General features: G+C 37.5%; 1 protein-coding gene and 1 pseudogene across 1 annotated transcript in view; both read right to left on the reverse strand.

Annotated features, from left to right (window-relative positions):
* Nucleotides 1-6076, reverse strand: part of LOC102244108 — a 15060-nt pseudogene extending 8984 nt beyond the window's left edge.
* FOXP2 (forkhead box P2) overlaps nucleotides 1-16192 on the reverse strand; it is a 572606-nt gene that overhangs the window by 440312 nt on the left and 116102 nt on the right. Inside the window, exon 2 of the mRNA XM_014536444.1 lies at nucleotides 12712-12802. The gene's annotated coding sequence lies outside the window, so the exon portion shown is untranslated. The remainder of the gene's footprint in view (nucleotides 1-12711; nucleotides 12803-16192) is intronic.

The raw sequence follows: 16192 nt of genomic DNA on the forward strand, positions 1-16192 counted from the left end.
CTGGCTGCCGGCTGCCATCTTGGCTGACAGTTAATTTGCATATACTCACTGATTAGCCAATGAAAAGGGTAGCGGTCATACGCCAATTACCATGTTTCTCTTTTATTAGTGTAGATATTGTGTAACTAATTACACTTTTAGCCTTATTATATGAGGAAAACGGAAATGTGATAACCTCTTTCAGTTCACTCACAAGAGATCATGAAGCATGGTTATTCTTTTCCAGCCTTCATGCTGTCAGAGACACGCTGAACCCTGAGACTGACTGAACCCTAACAGGGAGAAAGGGTTAAATTTGTGGTTAATAACCTCAGCTGTTCCTGATTGATAACACTATTTAAAAGAGCAAAAAAGTATGTCAAAAATTTCTTTTAAATGGCTCATTGTTCACATAAGAATGTAAAGTATGTTTTGCATCTAGCTGATGACAAAGTTAGTTGAAATCATTATGGCATAAATAGTTCATAGTTGTTAGAAATAGTGGATAATTGGGTACCTAGAGATGAGAGAAAAATGGATTCAATGGATTAAATTTAAAATATATTTAAATAACTAAAAGTAAGCATTAATCATTACCTGAGAAATAAATAAAATGTATTATCAAATTTTAGAAACAAACTACACATTTAAGAGGAGTGTAAATGAAAAATATCTTGAATTTGGAGAAACCATAAGAAAAACTGCAGAAGAAAATATTAATATAAATGATTCTTTATACAGTTGAAGAGAAAGAATGTCTTTAACTAGCAAATTCAGAAACTTTTTTACCAAAAAACCTTAGTTGATTTTTCTTCTATAATATTTACTTCTAACCTGATTTAATCTGGCCTACATGGATGATCAAATAAGAGATCTTCATCAGATTTTCCACACATTAAATATGTTCATATATGTTATTATGTTATCATATTCTGTTGTCATAATTTCATAGGTTTCAAGATGATAAAGTTACTCTAACTTACATTTTTCCCTCCACAAATTATTTTGGATTATAATATATACTAGGGGCCTGGTGCACAAAAATTTCTGCACTCGGGGGGGAAGGGGGGGTCCCTTAGCCCGGCCTGTGCCCTCTCGCAGTCTGGGACCCCTCGGGAGATAACGACCTGCTGGCTTAGGCCTGCTCCCGGGTGGCAGAGGGCAGGCCCAATCCCTAAGTGCAGCCCCTGGTCAGGCTCAGAGCAGGGCCGATTGGGGAGTTGGGGCGCCGCCCCGACATGCACAGAGCAGGGCGGATCGGGAGGTTGCGATGCCACCCTCAGTCACGCTCAGGGTAGGGCCGATCTGCAGGGGAACAGAACAGTCAGCGGCTGCCTAGTTTACCCCAGTTGTGTGACATACTGCTGAGTTGTATCTGATGGGGAGAAACAAATTTCCTCCACCTCCATGACTCAGGAGAGGGAGGAGATTGGAAAAGAGACAGATAAGAATTCAAAGGACACTACATGGATGAGATTCCTGCTGACTTTGTTTAGAACTCCAGTAGGAAGCCAGCCCACAGGCTACTTGGAGAACACCATACAAGGATCCCCCCACATGATCTGTGGACACCCTAACACTCCAAGTGCTAAACCCACGCCACCCCCCACTTTGTGGCCAACTTCTTGTGTGCACTCCCCAGTGTAATGGTGAGAGAGAGCTCTTTGGTAAACAGGGAATATGCTCAGAAAATCAGGCCAAGAGCTGTGAGCAAGGGCAAAACCAGAAACTTGACGGCAGCGCCACCTACTGGAAAATCAAGTTTCCAGCAGCCAAGCTGGCGAGTTATATAAGAACCAGAGAAGATACACAAGCTTAAGAATTCAGACACAGAAGTAACAAAAAGTCTGAAGCAGGTATATTAAACAAGGTTGCAGAAAATTCCAGATGTAAGCTGGACCAACAAAAATGATCTCCAACGCAGTGACAATTAGGAAAAAATTGAGATGTCTGATACTTCAAAATGCAAAAGCAGCAACACAAAATTTCAAAGAACATGAAGAACCAAAGAAAAGTCATCACCAAAAGGTAACAATCTACAATACTTGAACTAAAATATATGGATATTGGTGATTTACCTGATAAAAAATTCAGAATAGTTGTTTCAAGGAATCTAAATGAGCAACCAGAAAGCATAGAAAGACAATTCAATAAAATCAGAAAATGATTCATAAACTAAATGAAAAATTTAACAACTAGAAATCATCAAAATGAAACAAACAGAAGTTTTAGAGCTGAATAATTCAATGAACAAAATGAAAAATACAATAGAAAGTTTCTGCAGAATATGTATTATATAATCTTACCTAATAATAGACAAACATGTAAATTAACCCTCCCTCTGCTATGCTCACCAGCCAATCAGGAGAGTATGCAAATTAACCCAACAAAGATAGTAGTTAATTTGCACACGTAGGGGCAAAGCGGCGGATCGAAGATTGAAGGCTCCATCTGGAGCGAAAGCCTGGGTCCCGGGTGCCGGAGGAAAACTGGTGTCAGCAGCCAGGGGAAGGGAAGGCCTATTGCATGAATCTCTTCGTGCAACGGGCCTCTAGTCTATATATATAAAAGCCAAATATGCAAAGTGCCCCCTCAGGAGTTCGGCCGGCAGCCAGGAAAGGGAGACCCTGGTCAGCAACCAGTAGCCACTAGGGACCCTACCCATGCACAAATTTCATGCACTGGGCCTCTAGTTTTTCATATAAACTTAACAGTATTGTATTGAAGAAAAAAATGTCACAGGATAGTTTCTAAAAAGGCTGTTCTCATGTGAACACATACTCTTAATTAATTAATAAAATACTCAAGATTACCAGTACCTTTTATTAGCCTCAGGATTACTGTTATTTTTCCAACTTTATGATTCTAGAATGCAGTTTGGCAAAACCACTCATTTGTGTTGTTTATTACATTCTCTGAGGCTACTGATCCATTTCATTCAGAAGACAGAAAAAAACCATAACACTATTGTATTCTCAAAAGTTTTTACTCATATTACTTTCTTACAGAGGACCCATTATTTAAGACCAAAAATATGGCAATTGAGAATTATGTTTAACATTTAATTGTATGGGCAAAGCAAGAACATTTATATATTTGTTATACTAAACATAACAAGTTTTTACATCTGTTTCACTGCTTTGCCTTTCTCATGGGATTAGACCTGCCAAATTATTCCATTTGATTTCACAGAAGTCTCATATGAAAATTTATTTTATTTACTTTATTTTCAATTAATTGGTTCAGTGAGCATTAGCAACTCTGAGGCACAGTTTCCATCTTCTGGCAAAGGTGTCAATCTATGTTAGACCTACTGTGCTGTGAGTTTCAGCTAGAAAGTTGGATAAGGCAGAGCAATAGGGAAAGTGTGATCAGGGCCTACCAAAGCCACAGTAAAGAGAAAGAAAGCTCTATCCAAGCTCTCAAATGCGTCGGTTGTACAATACCAGGTGCTGGGTTCAACACAAAAAGAGCTTCTTAATAAGGCTGACAGCTAAAGCTTTAGACCTAACTTTACTTTACACGTCACCTACAATAATAGTTCTCTGTTCTCCAGCAGCAGCAGTCAATAGTAAAAGCTTGAATTGCCAACAGTTAAAAATAAGGTTTCATATTCACCTTTGGATTCCATATAGGGGGGGAAACTTTCAAGCTGTATAGTATTTCTTCTATAACGTTTTCATACAATTATTAATATAAAGCAGTTCCAGTGAACCTTTCCTTACAAATTTGTACGGAAGTTTAAATGTAGCTGCTGGATGATTTTAACCACAACACAATCAGAAAGTTTGAGCAATAACTCATTTTGGAAAATGATATAATTAAAGACTAATTCCAAGAAGTGTGGGGCAATACTGTTAGATGCCATGAAAATGTTTCCCAGAGCACAAACTTTGTAATGAGTGATGTTGGTTCATGCTTGATATGGACTGTAAAAAGCAGATTATCATAACGGTGCTCTTCCCAGCAAATAAAACCATTAAAAAGGTATTTAATGTTCAGTTCGACTGAAAAGCAGGCCAGTTAAAACCCGTATTTGGCTATCTTGTATAAAAAATATTACTAGTGAGTCACTCTAAACCAAAATTTTAAATTATAAATGTAAACTCTCTTTTTTTAATAGGGATAAGGGTCCATATTTTTCTTTTTAAATATTAAACCATATTTTTGCCCAGGTTCTATCATCATGGTAAATAAATAGGAGTGAAATATGGAATGATGATGGCTTAATGAGAATTCATAACAAAAATGTGTTGCTCTATTATTTGCAGATACATACTTCTCAACTTCCTTTTCTGGAGATCAAATGTGTTGTTTTTCTAGTGAATTCAACATTTCAAAGCACAACACCCCACATATAGAGTGTCAAAAAATGTATACACACTTTGAATGATTATAAAGTCAGTGCTCATTAACATACAGTTCATTTTCAACATTTAAAAGAATCTACAGAAATGAATAGTTGGTTGTTGTTGTTGTTTTGTTGTTGTTGTTGTTTTTGTGTGTGTGGTTTTTTTTTTGTCAATGCCTATTTTTAAACTGATGACTGTTCTGGTCCAGGCACTGCTGATAATGCAAAGCAATAGAATAACAAACATCAACAAAAATCATGTTTGGTATTTGTAAGCCCTCAATTAATAGACTGTTGCCAGTTTTGTACCATAAACTTTATCTTTTATGTATCTCCATAAAAAAGTCTAGTGGATAGATTTTCTTTGCTCAAAGCTTAGTCTGGCTTCACCCATTATTTCAAATCAGTTAAACCTGAAAAGTAGTTAAAATTGAGTTATCAGCTGTTAAGCTGTGTATACATTTTGGGGGGACATTTTGAATAATTAGAAAGGCAGTGTTTGTTCTTCAACTGCATTTTCAAACATCTGGTAGCATTTTAGGATGAATTTCTTTGTTCAAAGGTTAGTCTGGCCAAAAAGAAAACAACATCAGTTGAGCAATCAGCTGTTAAATTGTGTCTACGTGTTTTTGGGACACCTTGGATATGTACATATATCAAGATGCTTTCTTGTAACTCCATTCTTTACAACTCTGTGAAGACATTAAAGAAAAACAATAGGAAACTAGCATGATAGGTTAATAAAATATATCCTGCAAGCTCAGATTCTGTAAAGGTAAGAGTGTTTTTAACTATTCCAAACAGCTCTTCTACAAAAGAACCAGTACCAGGCCAGCACTCACACCTGCCCAGGCTCAAGTAAGCTCGGCTCTCCAGCATTGATGTGATCAATGGACAAGAGGTTAAAAGTGACCTCTCTCTATAAATTCAGTATTTTAGGTGAAATCTAAACATTTCACATTTTCTATTCACTTACCTTGCTACCTTATACGTATACATGCCTATCCCATTACATTTACTTACAGGCCATATATTCAGTACAAAAGCCAAGGGCAGTGATGAAATCTGTGGAAATAAACTTTAGGAGTATGATCTATATAATAAAAGCCCAGTGACCATTATGGAGGAATGACCAAAATGACCAGAACGACCGGTCGAACAGTCGTTATGATGCGCACTGACCACCAGGGGCCAGATGCTCAACCCAGGAGGAGGGGACCTATTCACTTAACTTGCTACCTTATACATATACATGCCTATCCCGGCTTCTCCTCCTGTCTGGAATCAAAACCTCTTGGGGATGAATGATCCCAGCGATGGCCCTAACACACACTCAGTGTCACTGTCACAGACATGCCCAGTCATTATAGCCTACTCCTCAGCCTGCAGTGCCCTCAGAACGACCGGTCGAACAGTCGCTATGATGCGCACTGTCCACCAGGGGCCAGATGCTCAACCCAGGAGGAGGGGAAGGGGGCGCAATGGAGGCCATGCAATGGCCCAGGGATCCCAGGAACCACAAGCCCTGAGCTTGCTTTCCAATAAAAAATAAACTGGAAAAAAAAAAGCAGCCCAATGCTACCACCCTGGGAAGAATGGCTCCAGGAGGGAAAGGCCTCCCCAAGCCCCGCCTGGCCCTACTGGCACACTGCGGGCTCATGGGGACTCACTGGTGACATGCAGGAAGTGCAGCCCCTCCGACTCCAAAGCCAGTCGCACCAACAGCTGCTCCCCATCCAGCTCCATGGTGAGTGCAGCTCTGCCGGGCAGCCTCAGCTCCAACTTCCAGCTTCTGGTTTCCTGCCCACCCCTTTATATACTACATGTGCTTGGGGGCATGGCTTCGGCCTCCCTGGCCAATAGCACCACAGCACAGCCAGAGCTGCCTGCACATTCCAAACTGGGGATCAAAACCTCTCCTGGCCTCTCTTCCCATCCCTCCCCCGGCCAGCAGGCCCCTGGTGGTGGTGCAGCACTGAGGGAAGGGTCAGGACACAGCCACCAGGGCTGCCTGGGCATTGACTTGGCTGCCGACTGACATCCATGTTTACTGTGTCTTTACGTTTGTAGGGAAGCAGGGCAGCCCACTCCTGCCGTCCGCCTCACCTTCTAGGCCAAGAAAGGCCCGCTGATCTCTGGGTTTCTCCTCCCGTCTGGAATCAAAACCTTTTGGGGATGAATGATCCCAGCAATGGCCCTAACACACGCTCGGTGTCACTGTCACAGACATGCCCAGTCATTATAGCCTATTCCTCAGCCTGCAGTGCCCTGTTCCACCCACTGCCACTGCTCACCTGTCACCCCCTGAGGACCACCTTATGTTATCCTATTTGAAATGTGGGCAAGATCTCAAATGCCCCTCTGTCAATAGCTCCCTTGCCCTACCTTTCTTCTTCTAAAACCTTTGCATTTTAAAAATATATATTTGATTGATTTTGGAGAGGGAAATAGAGATGGAAACATCAATGATGATAGAGAATCATTGATTGGCGACCTCCTGCACATTCCAAACTGGGGATCAAACCTCTCCTGGCCTCTCTTCCTGTCCCTCCCCCAGCCAGCGGGCCCCTGGTGGTGGTGCGGCACTGAGGGAAGGAGGTGGGGGGAGGCAGGGAACCGAGGGGTGGCAGGGCACTGAGGGCAGCGTCGGCATCTGGCGTCTGTTCCTTCTGCGCCTGGCCTGGCGACAGTCATCTCCCCTCCCAACTCTGCCTGGGCCTTCAAGCCCTGATTGGCCTGGTCCTGATCTGCCCTGATCCCTCAACCAGGCCTAGCGACCCCACCCGTGCATGAATTTTGTGCACCGGGCCTCTAGTATTATATAATGTATTAATTATCTATCACCACATAATAAATTACATGCAAACTCAGCAGTTTAGAACAAAAATATTTATTATCTCACACAGTTTCAAGGATCAAGAATCAGAGAGTGGTTCTGCTGGATGGTTTAAGCTTAGGGTTTCTATGGAAGCTGCAGATTATTGCCAGTCCCTTCCTGTCAGTCAGAGGGTTTAGTTCTCACCACATGGCAGCAAGCCTCCCCCATAACAAGTCATAAGACAGAGAGAAGGGAGGGAGAGTGGGAGGGGGAAGAAGGGAAACAAGAGAGAAAGAACAGATGTCTTGATATCTTCTATAACATACCAGCACTTGTTCCACATTCTATAGGCCACATAGACTAACTCTGATAAATACAGGAGGAGGAAAAACAATGGTATAAAAACAATGAGACAAGGATCATTAAGTACCTTTAAAGGCTGCCTACCACAACCCACCTTCTGGACCCCAATTAGTTATGTTTTTTCTCATGTGCAATCAATTCTAAATGTGTAAATGGTAATGAATTCTTAAAGGTAATTAAGGGTTATCTGAGGAGCACTTCAGATTACTGAGTCAATATAAGAGTGTATAATTTATGAAGAACGTCCTTAGAAATATGATTCTTAAACTGAGTATGACTCTCAAACTGACCACTGTTCTAAATCAAGAAGGTATTTTTTTATCTAGTGAATATGTCTTGAGATACCATTATTTGAAAGGATACACATAATATAGATATGAGACTATGCATTAAAATCCCAGGTTAGGTATAAAGGAGGAAAGAAACAGGAAAAATGGAATGGAAGTGCTAAAAATGTAAATGTGCTTCAAAGAGATGGAAAAAGAGAAACAATAGGATGTGCATTGGCAAAGATGTAGACATATAGCTAGGGTGTACATATCAGAATAATGGGGAAAAGGGGTTGGATATTTAGGTTTGTCTGGTTCTGGAGAGTATTAAGCATCAGGTTAGGTTGTCTTTAGTCTGGAGGTAAGCCAGCTCGAAATAAGGGCTGTATATTAGGAAGAGAAAAATGGCCTATTGGGAGTTATACTAAAAGCCTAACTGGGAATACAATTTTACCATTTGTGGCAAAATTCCTTTGAATCAAATATTAAATCATGTTAAATTCTAAAATAATATGTTATATGAATTTTAAATCAAGAAATTTAAAGTGGTGTGGCAGACAGACTCTAGGGTGGCCCCAATACTCACGCTCTCCCATTCTTTGTGGGCAGGACTATGACTTGCTTCTAATCAACAGAATATGAAAAATGTTATGAGATGTCACTTCAATGATTATGTTAATACACATATCCACATTCTATATGCATGCATATACATATATACCTACATACCTACATGCATTACATACATACATGACCCTATGTTGCTAGCATAACAAGCATAACATAGAGAGCATAACATTCGGCTGGTGGTAAAGAAGCAAGTTGCTATGATATGAACTGCATAGGAAGAGGGCCACTTGGATGGGAACCATGGAGCTTCTGGGAACTGAGGTTTGCAATCCTACAATTACAATGAACTATATTCTGCCCAAACCCAGTGAATTTGGAGGAGGACCCTGCTCTCCGAACAAAAATGCAGTCTAGTGCAGTGATGGTGAACCTTTTGAGCTCGGCGTGTCAGCATTTTGAAAAACCCTAACTTAACTCTGGTGCCGTGTCACATATAGAAATTTTTTGATATTTGCAATAGTAAAACAAAGATTTATATTTTTGATATATATTTTATATATTTAAATGCCATTTAACAAATAAAAATCAACCAAAAAAATGAGTTCGCGTGTCACCTCTGAAATGCGTGTCATAGGTTCACCATCACTGGTCTAGTCCATATTTTGATTGCAGTCTTGTGAGACCCTGAGCTAAGCCCTGCCTTTTCTCCGGACCTGTGGAAACTGTGAGATAATAATGTATCTTGTTTTAAGCTTTTAAAGATGTTTCATAGCAGTAGAAAACTAATACATTTCCTAACCAAAACACAGAGAACAAGCACATTTACAGAATTAATTAATTTTTCCATTTATTGGACCAAAGTAGAATGTTATAGAGGATATTTGCCTGGTGGTCTGTATAATACAGTCAACCTTTGAAACTAATATAATAGGGAATGAAACAACAAACTTTTTAAAAATGCTTACTATGCTCTGTATGTGTATTCACACATGTAGTTCTCAGATCAGCTCTGTATAGTGGATACTATCAGATCTATTTTCTAGATTCAGAAATTAAGGGTTAGAGAGTGGAAATTATTTGTTCAAAGTTTCACATATGGTAGTTTTGTTTTGCAACCGTAACTCAATCCGAGGCAAACTGATTTTCAAGATGGCATTCTCCACAGCTACACAGCAGAGCCTCTCTCTTCGCAGTCTTGCTTACTCTGCTTTTTCCCCAAGAATGTCAGCACACCGTGTGTTTGAATCACTGACCCAGCCCCTCTCAGCCAAACAGCTTTCTATATAGTTCATTTACTTTACAGAAACTTAAGAATTAGAGCTAATGTTTTATCATGTATGATGCCTAATTTTTAATAAATTAGTTATGAAAAATAACATTTTTATAAGTATGTTAATAAAGTTTTTCCTACTCCATTGAAATAACTAAAATGAATATTTTATTTGATTTAATGATCTTACAATGGAAACAAAAAATTGCAAATATTATGAAGTAAAACACACACACACACTCACTCAACTACTAGTTTACCCATATACTAGTACACATTCTCAGTTGTGTTTTATGAAACATTTTAGCTCACATTTTAGAAGTATAACCTAGGGCAGGTCATGTACCTGCTCTGAGAGATAGAATGAGGATAATACAAAACAAATTGTGGGAAAATAGGAAGATCCCACCTAATACTCCCTTTAGGGATTTTGGGGTAAGAAAACAGAGGAATAGACAGGGAAGAAGAAAACTAATATTCGTTGAAAATAGCTATGTATCAAGTGCTAACTTCTTACAATAATCCAAACAGTTACATCTGTCCCTCATTCTACTGTTTGAAAACTGAGGTACATTTTTTTTGAAACTAACCAAAGTTTATTAAATAAAAACTAACAATTGACTACAGGAATGCAAACCCTTGTCTACCTGACTCCCAAATATTTCTTCTAAACATAATTTTATTCTTTTCTTATCATAATACTTCCAGCTCTAGGTTTCATAATTCTATATATATCCAAGAAAAAAGCACTTTTTTAGAATGCACTTTTCTATTAAGATGAACCATTGGCATTATGCATATACATTATTTACACCTATATGTGGTTGGTCTTCATTAAAAAATATTTAAAAACTGCTATTATAACCATCTGACTAGAAAAAGTCTAATTAGTAATTTCTAGAAGCAGTTTTGAGGACTAACTTCCAACATAATTATGTTCCCTTTTGGGAAGAAGTATCTTTATTTTATAAAAAGCATTTATTTTCTTAAATTTTTTTTCAAAGTTCCATGATGTTTATTGTCAGGTAACTCCAGCTAATAAATCTAACCCCCACCTCCCCGCCCCCCCCCATGCTATTATTAAAGCAAATGTCCTATTACTCCAAAAATGAAAATTTAAATATTAAAAGGCCTCACAAAGATAGATTATATCACCTAACCATTGTCTATAGTAAGCATAAATTCTGTACATAACCTAGAAGAAAAAGATTAAGTGTTAGCATACATGGTTTCTAATAATACCTAATTGTTTAGTATTAGTTGTAAAATCATAACAAGTTATATTTTCCAAAATCATTTAAATTTTCTATCTTTTAGTCTCTCCACTACTAAACAAAGGATAATAATGTCAGCCTTACTTACACCATAAGCAATGCCAGAATAAAATTGAGTTTAAATAGAAGAATAAAATGAAGTAAAAAGATGCCAGCATGCTCTAAAAACTTAAATAAATATGGAATCAATTTGTTTGAATATTTGGCAAAGTAATAAAGTTGGTACAAAACAGGAAAAAGCACACAGGCAAATTAATAGGTAAAGTACTTGAGAAATATTGGACTGTATAATTCAAGCTCATTGATAAAAATCTTTCAGGGAAGATACAGAAATTGTAGAAAAGGGCGGAACAATGTAGGCAGAACAGTGACGATCATGAGGACTTTCTTACACCCCTTGATAAAGAACCTGAGGTGGAGTGGAGTGGGAGGGACAAGAAAAAATATTCTGAAGAAGCCAGGGCGGCATGGTTTCCTTCTTTTGAGAAGTAAAATCTGTGAAGATAAGTGATAAAAACTCCTCACCCAAAATCATTTTTGTTTTCTTTTTATAGTTATATTATTACATATTTGGCCTCCTATGACATATTGCTTGATTGATACCATAGTTCAGTGATGACACTAAAAAACTAATATTATAGAAACATTATATATCAAGTAATAATGGGAAATAAAACCTGCATCTCTTGGAAATGCATCACACATTTCTTTGTGGTCCTTGCTTTGGACCAAACAATGGACTTAAAGTTCTCTGACTTGACATAGATACCAAGGAAAACTGCCATTAGATTTAAAGAAGTGCAACATTAAAAAGAAAACAACAAATAAACAAATAAGAACTCATAGACACAGACAACATTATGTTGGTTACCAGAGGGATGGGGGTGGGAGGAGTAGCAAAAGATAAAGGGGGTCAAATATATATATATGGTGACAGAAAAATATTTGACTTTGGGTAGTGGACACACAATGAAATATACAGATCATGTATCATAGAATTGTACACTTTAGACCTATATAATCTTAACCATTTTCACCCAATAAATTTAATTTTTTAAAAATAAAAATCCTTTTTTATAAAAAATGCATTTTTATTAATTTTTTTTTTGAGAGAGAGAGAGAGAAGGAGGGAGAGGGAGAGAGAAACATCAATGAGAAAGAACCATCCATCAGTTGCCTCCTGCACACCCCCTACTGGGGATCAAGCCCACAACCAGGAATCAAACCAGGACCTCTAGGTGCATAGGACAATGCTCAATCAACTGAGCCACACCAGACAGGGCAACAAATTCTTTTTAAAGAGTGACTTGCTGGGTCTCAAAAAGTTCACAAGAAAAATCAAACTCCCCCCCAAAAATATTACAAGTTTGCTAATCATTTTTCTTTTTTGGACATTTCCAAATGCCCTCAAAGCCTCAATATCAACCAAATCTTAATAAAATAACACTGAAAGCATCTGAATAAAAGGCCAGCATAATGGTGACAGAAAATACTCCAAGTGCTTTTCTTGCCTAATAATTTCAATATTTCAAAACCAAATGCACATTCTACATCCATTTATGTTGATTTTTAATAACATTGAGACTAAGTTTAATAGTAAGAGAGAGCACCCTGAGGAATGAAATGGGAAGCCCAAGAAAAGACACAGCGGTAAATATTCCTATTGCCGTACTTGACATCATTCACTGATAACTTTTTTAAACCTTTGGGTAAAGATACTTAAACAAAAAAATTAAAGAATAAAACAAATTAGAAAAAAACACACCCAGAATTCAACACAATGAACGAAAGAGAATTATTACCAAAAAACCACTTACCTATTTTGTCCAGATCTTCTACAAGACTTCTAGGTCAACCTTGATATGCTATCCTAGGTAAATCCAATCCCAGCATCACATTAGAGTAGCCCTGTTAATAGAGACAAATAATTGTTACTGCTTTGAAAATTAAATTAAATTTATGTCATAATTAGTTCAATGACTTCATAGAACATAAAACATAGTCAACCTCAAATAAAGATAATTGTTAATGCATTCATTACCTTGTGAATCTTCAAGCATGTATGAAATGCTTTTGTACATTTTAATTTGGAGGACTTTAAATCCATTGTTTGGTACAAACTAAGGACCATGGAGACAACATGAGATGCATTTCCAAAAGATGCAGATTTTATTTCCTACTCTCACATTGATTTGGAAAGTTTGAATTTTTGGTGATAAATTTTTAAATGTATGGTGACAGAAGATGATTTGAATTTGGGTGGAGGGCATACAATGCAACATACAGATCATGTATCACAGAAAGGTACACATGAAAGTGTATGATCTTATTAACCAATGTCATATCAATAAATTTAATTTAAAATTATTAAATGTATATAATGAAATTATTTATGTCTCAAGTTTATCAACTGAAAACATGATTGATTTCAATTGTCTTTTAAACCCATACTTAATGAGCTTTGTAGGCCTTTACACAATTAACAAATTGGTAGTGAGCGTGTTCTCCTTATAATCAAAATGTAAGAATTATCACCTTAATAATTATTTGAATTTATATTTTCCAGATCCATGTCCTATTTAACCACTCTCTTTCCCTGCCTCTTCCTTCTTTAAACTGAATGAGTCAACTCATACCTTTCTTAGACTAAAGTAAGTGTTCTGAAGGTTCAATAAAATTATAAGAGTTAGTAGTGTATAGATGTAAATGGGTTTTGACTCACACACCCATAGTGATTGATTGGTAGTGACCAAATGGAAAGCAGTATGGCAACTAAATCTGAATCTGCAGCAGGAAGAATATTGTGTTCAATTAGCAATATCTGCCATAGGCGTTAAAAAGATGAAGGCCATCATATGCCATCTTTGTTTAACTTTTAGACATTTCACTAATTTTATTTAAATGGTTTCTAAACATTTTTGGCTAAAACTCCTATCTTCCAATAAAATCCTACTGAAGGGTAGACTATTTAAACAGATAAAAATCAAGCATTCTGGTTGAATCTGAAATCCAAATATTCAGTCTCACTACTATTTTTTCCCTAGATACTTTGGGGGCATTCCAAAAAGCCTTAAATATTCAACAAAGCATAACTTAAAACCATTATTTTAGTTAATCATAGTATTAAGGTAATTCAAACACAGAAATTACGGTAATTCAAATTCCATTACATTGTAGCATTCTTTGTCTAGTGCCTCTGTTGTCATATTTATCTTATTTTAAAAACACGACTTAGGTAGATTTTTTTTGCATGTTGTCAGAAATCACAGCAATTTATTCATAAATACCTAACTACTACACTCAACGAATAAAATTTTGCACATGAGCGGGCTCCACAATTGACTTTCTTTGTGTTAATTATTGTCCATAATTATATTTTTCCTGCTATATAAAACCAAAAGAAACAGAGATCTTATTAAAATGTAGCAGTTTAAATTATTTCCTAACTCAATATGGCTTATTTCCCCCCATATTCATGAATGTAACTTTTTCTAAATTATTACCATATTCATGGATATAATTTTCCTAATTTTTCTATAAGTTATATGTCTAAAAAGTGATCACAAAACCAGTTTTAAAAGCATATGCTATAAGAGGTACATTTATCCTATATAATAAAAGCCTAATATGCTAAATGTCCGGTCGTCCGATCATCCTTTCAACTAATCAAAGCATAATATGCTAAGGCTGCTCAACTGCTTGCTATGACGTGCACTGACCAACAGGGGCAGACGCTTCAACCAGTAGGTTAGCTTGCTGCTGAGGTCCAGCCAATCAGGACTGAGTGAGAAGGGCCGGACATGCCCTGGAGCCCTCCTGCATCCCTCCCTGGCAGGCCAACCTCCCGCGTCCCTCCCCGGCCCTGATTGTGCTCCAGTGGGGTCCCTCAGCCTGGCCTGTGCCCACTCGCAATCCAGGACCCCTCGGGGGATATCAGAGAGCCAGTTTCTGACCGATCCCACAGGCCAGGCCAAGGGACACCACTGGTGCACGAATTTATGCACCGGACCCCCAGTATCAAAATAAAATTAAGAAATAAAGTGTAAAGAGAAGGAATCAACTATTGCAACTATTAGGTTGCCAGTGTGGGTGCAGGAATATAGATATCAGAGATAAATCCACATATCAATGAGTTATATATAGTAAGGGTAATATCACAAAGTAAAAGAAAAGGTTGGCGTTGACTCATTGTATGGAGAAAGAACAATTGTCTTGGAATATGACAAAAAATAAAACTAGCTTCTTATACAAATTTAATTCCAATAAGATTAAAGAGTTCTAAAGTGGAATGCCCCTTCACTGTTTTCTCTTTCTTTTTTTTTTATCTTTTCTCTTTCCTTTATTTCCCCTCTTTTTAATTTATCTTCTTTATCTGTCTGCTTTATTGATTTGTTATTATTCTAGTTTCTATAATTTTGTTCCTATATCTATTTTTCTCTTCCCTTTTCCTACTCATCTTTTCTTCTCTCTTTTCTTTTTCTACTGCTTTCTCATCTTTTTTTTATTTTTTTTTTATTTTGGGTCTATCTGCATTCTATTCATACTTTTCCAATTTTTTTCTTCCTCCTTTATTTTAAACAGTTTTCCTTTCCTTATTCCCCTAAATCTTTATTCTTATTTCCTTTTTTTTCAGCTCTGCACACACATATTCCTTTTTCTCCTCCCCCCTTTTTTGTTTGTGATTTTTTGTCTGTTTTGTTGTTTTTCTCCTTGTATTTTTCTTTCTTTCTTGTCTTCTACATTCTTGCTCACTTTTCTCTTTCCTAATTCTCCCTTCTTCTCTGGCGGTTGCTTTTGTGTTGCTGTAAGGGTCTGTGTATGTTTTTGTCTTGTTTCTTTTGTTCTGTGTTTACTGGTGTTGTATTTTGTTCTGTCTGTCAGCATCTCCACAATAGTTCCTGTTACGTGCTCAGCGGGGAGCCACATGGTCAGTCAGCCTAAGAGGAGATTCCATCCATGAATGGGACAATGACATTCAAGACCGAACTACAACAGGAGAATCCAAGCAAGGGGATTTCCTAGAGCACTCAGCTCAGGAGATCTAAGAGACTACACCACTGGGTCCCACAAAGCACCTATTACATAAGACTACCCTATAAAGTCTGGGAGGCATAGCAGTTTGATCTGATACATAAAAACAAATATAAAGGGACAACAAATATGGGGAGACAGGGAAACAACCCCCAAGGAAAGGGAGGAATCACCAAAAAATGAACTAAATGAAACAGAGGCAAGCAATTTGTCAGGCAAAGAATTCAAAGTAATGGTAATGAGGGTGCTCAGACAACTCAGTGAGAA

This window comes from Myotis brandtii, unplaced genomic scaffold, assembly GCF_000412655.1.
Source record: "Myotis brandtii unplaced genomic scaffold, ASM41265v1 scaffold162, whole genome shotgun sequence".
Classification (NCBI taxonomy): Eukaryota; Metazoa; Chordata; class Mammalia; order Chiroptera; family Vespertilionidae; genus Myotis; species Myotis brandtii.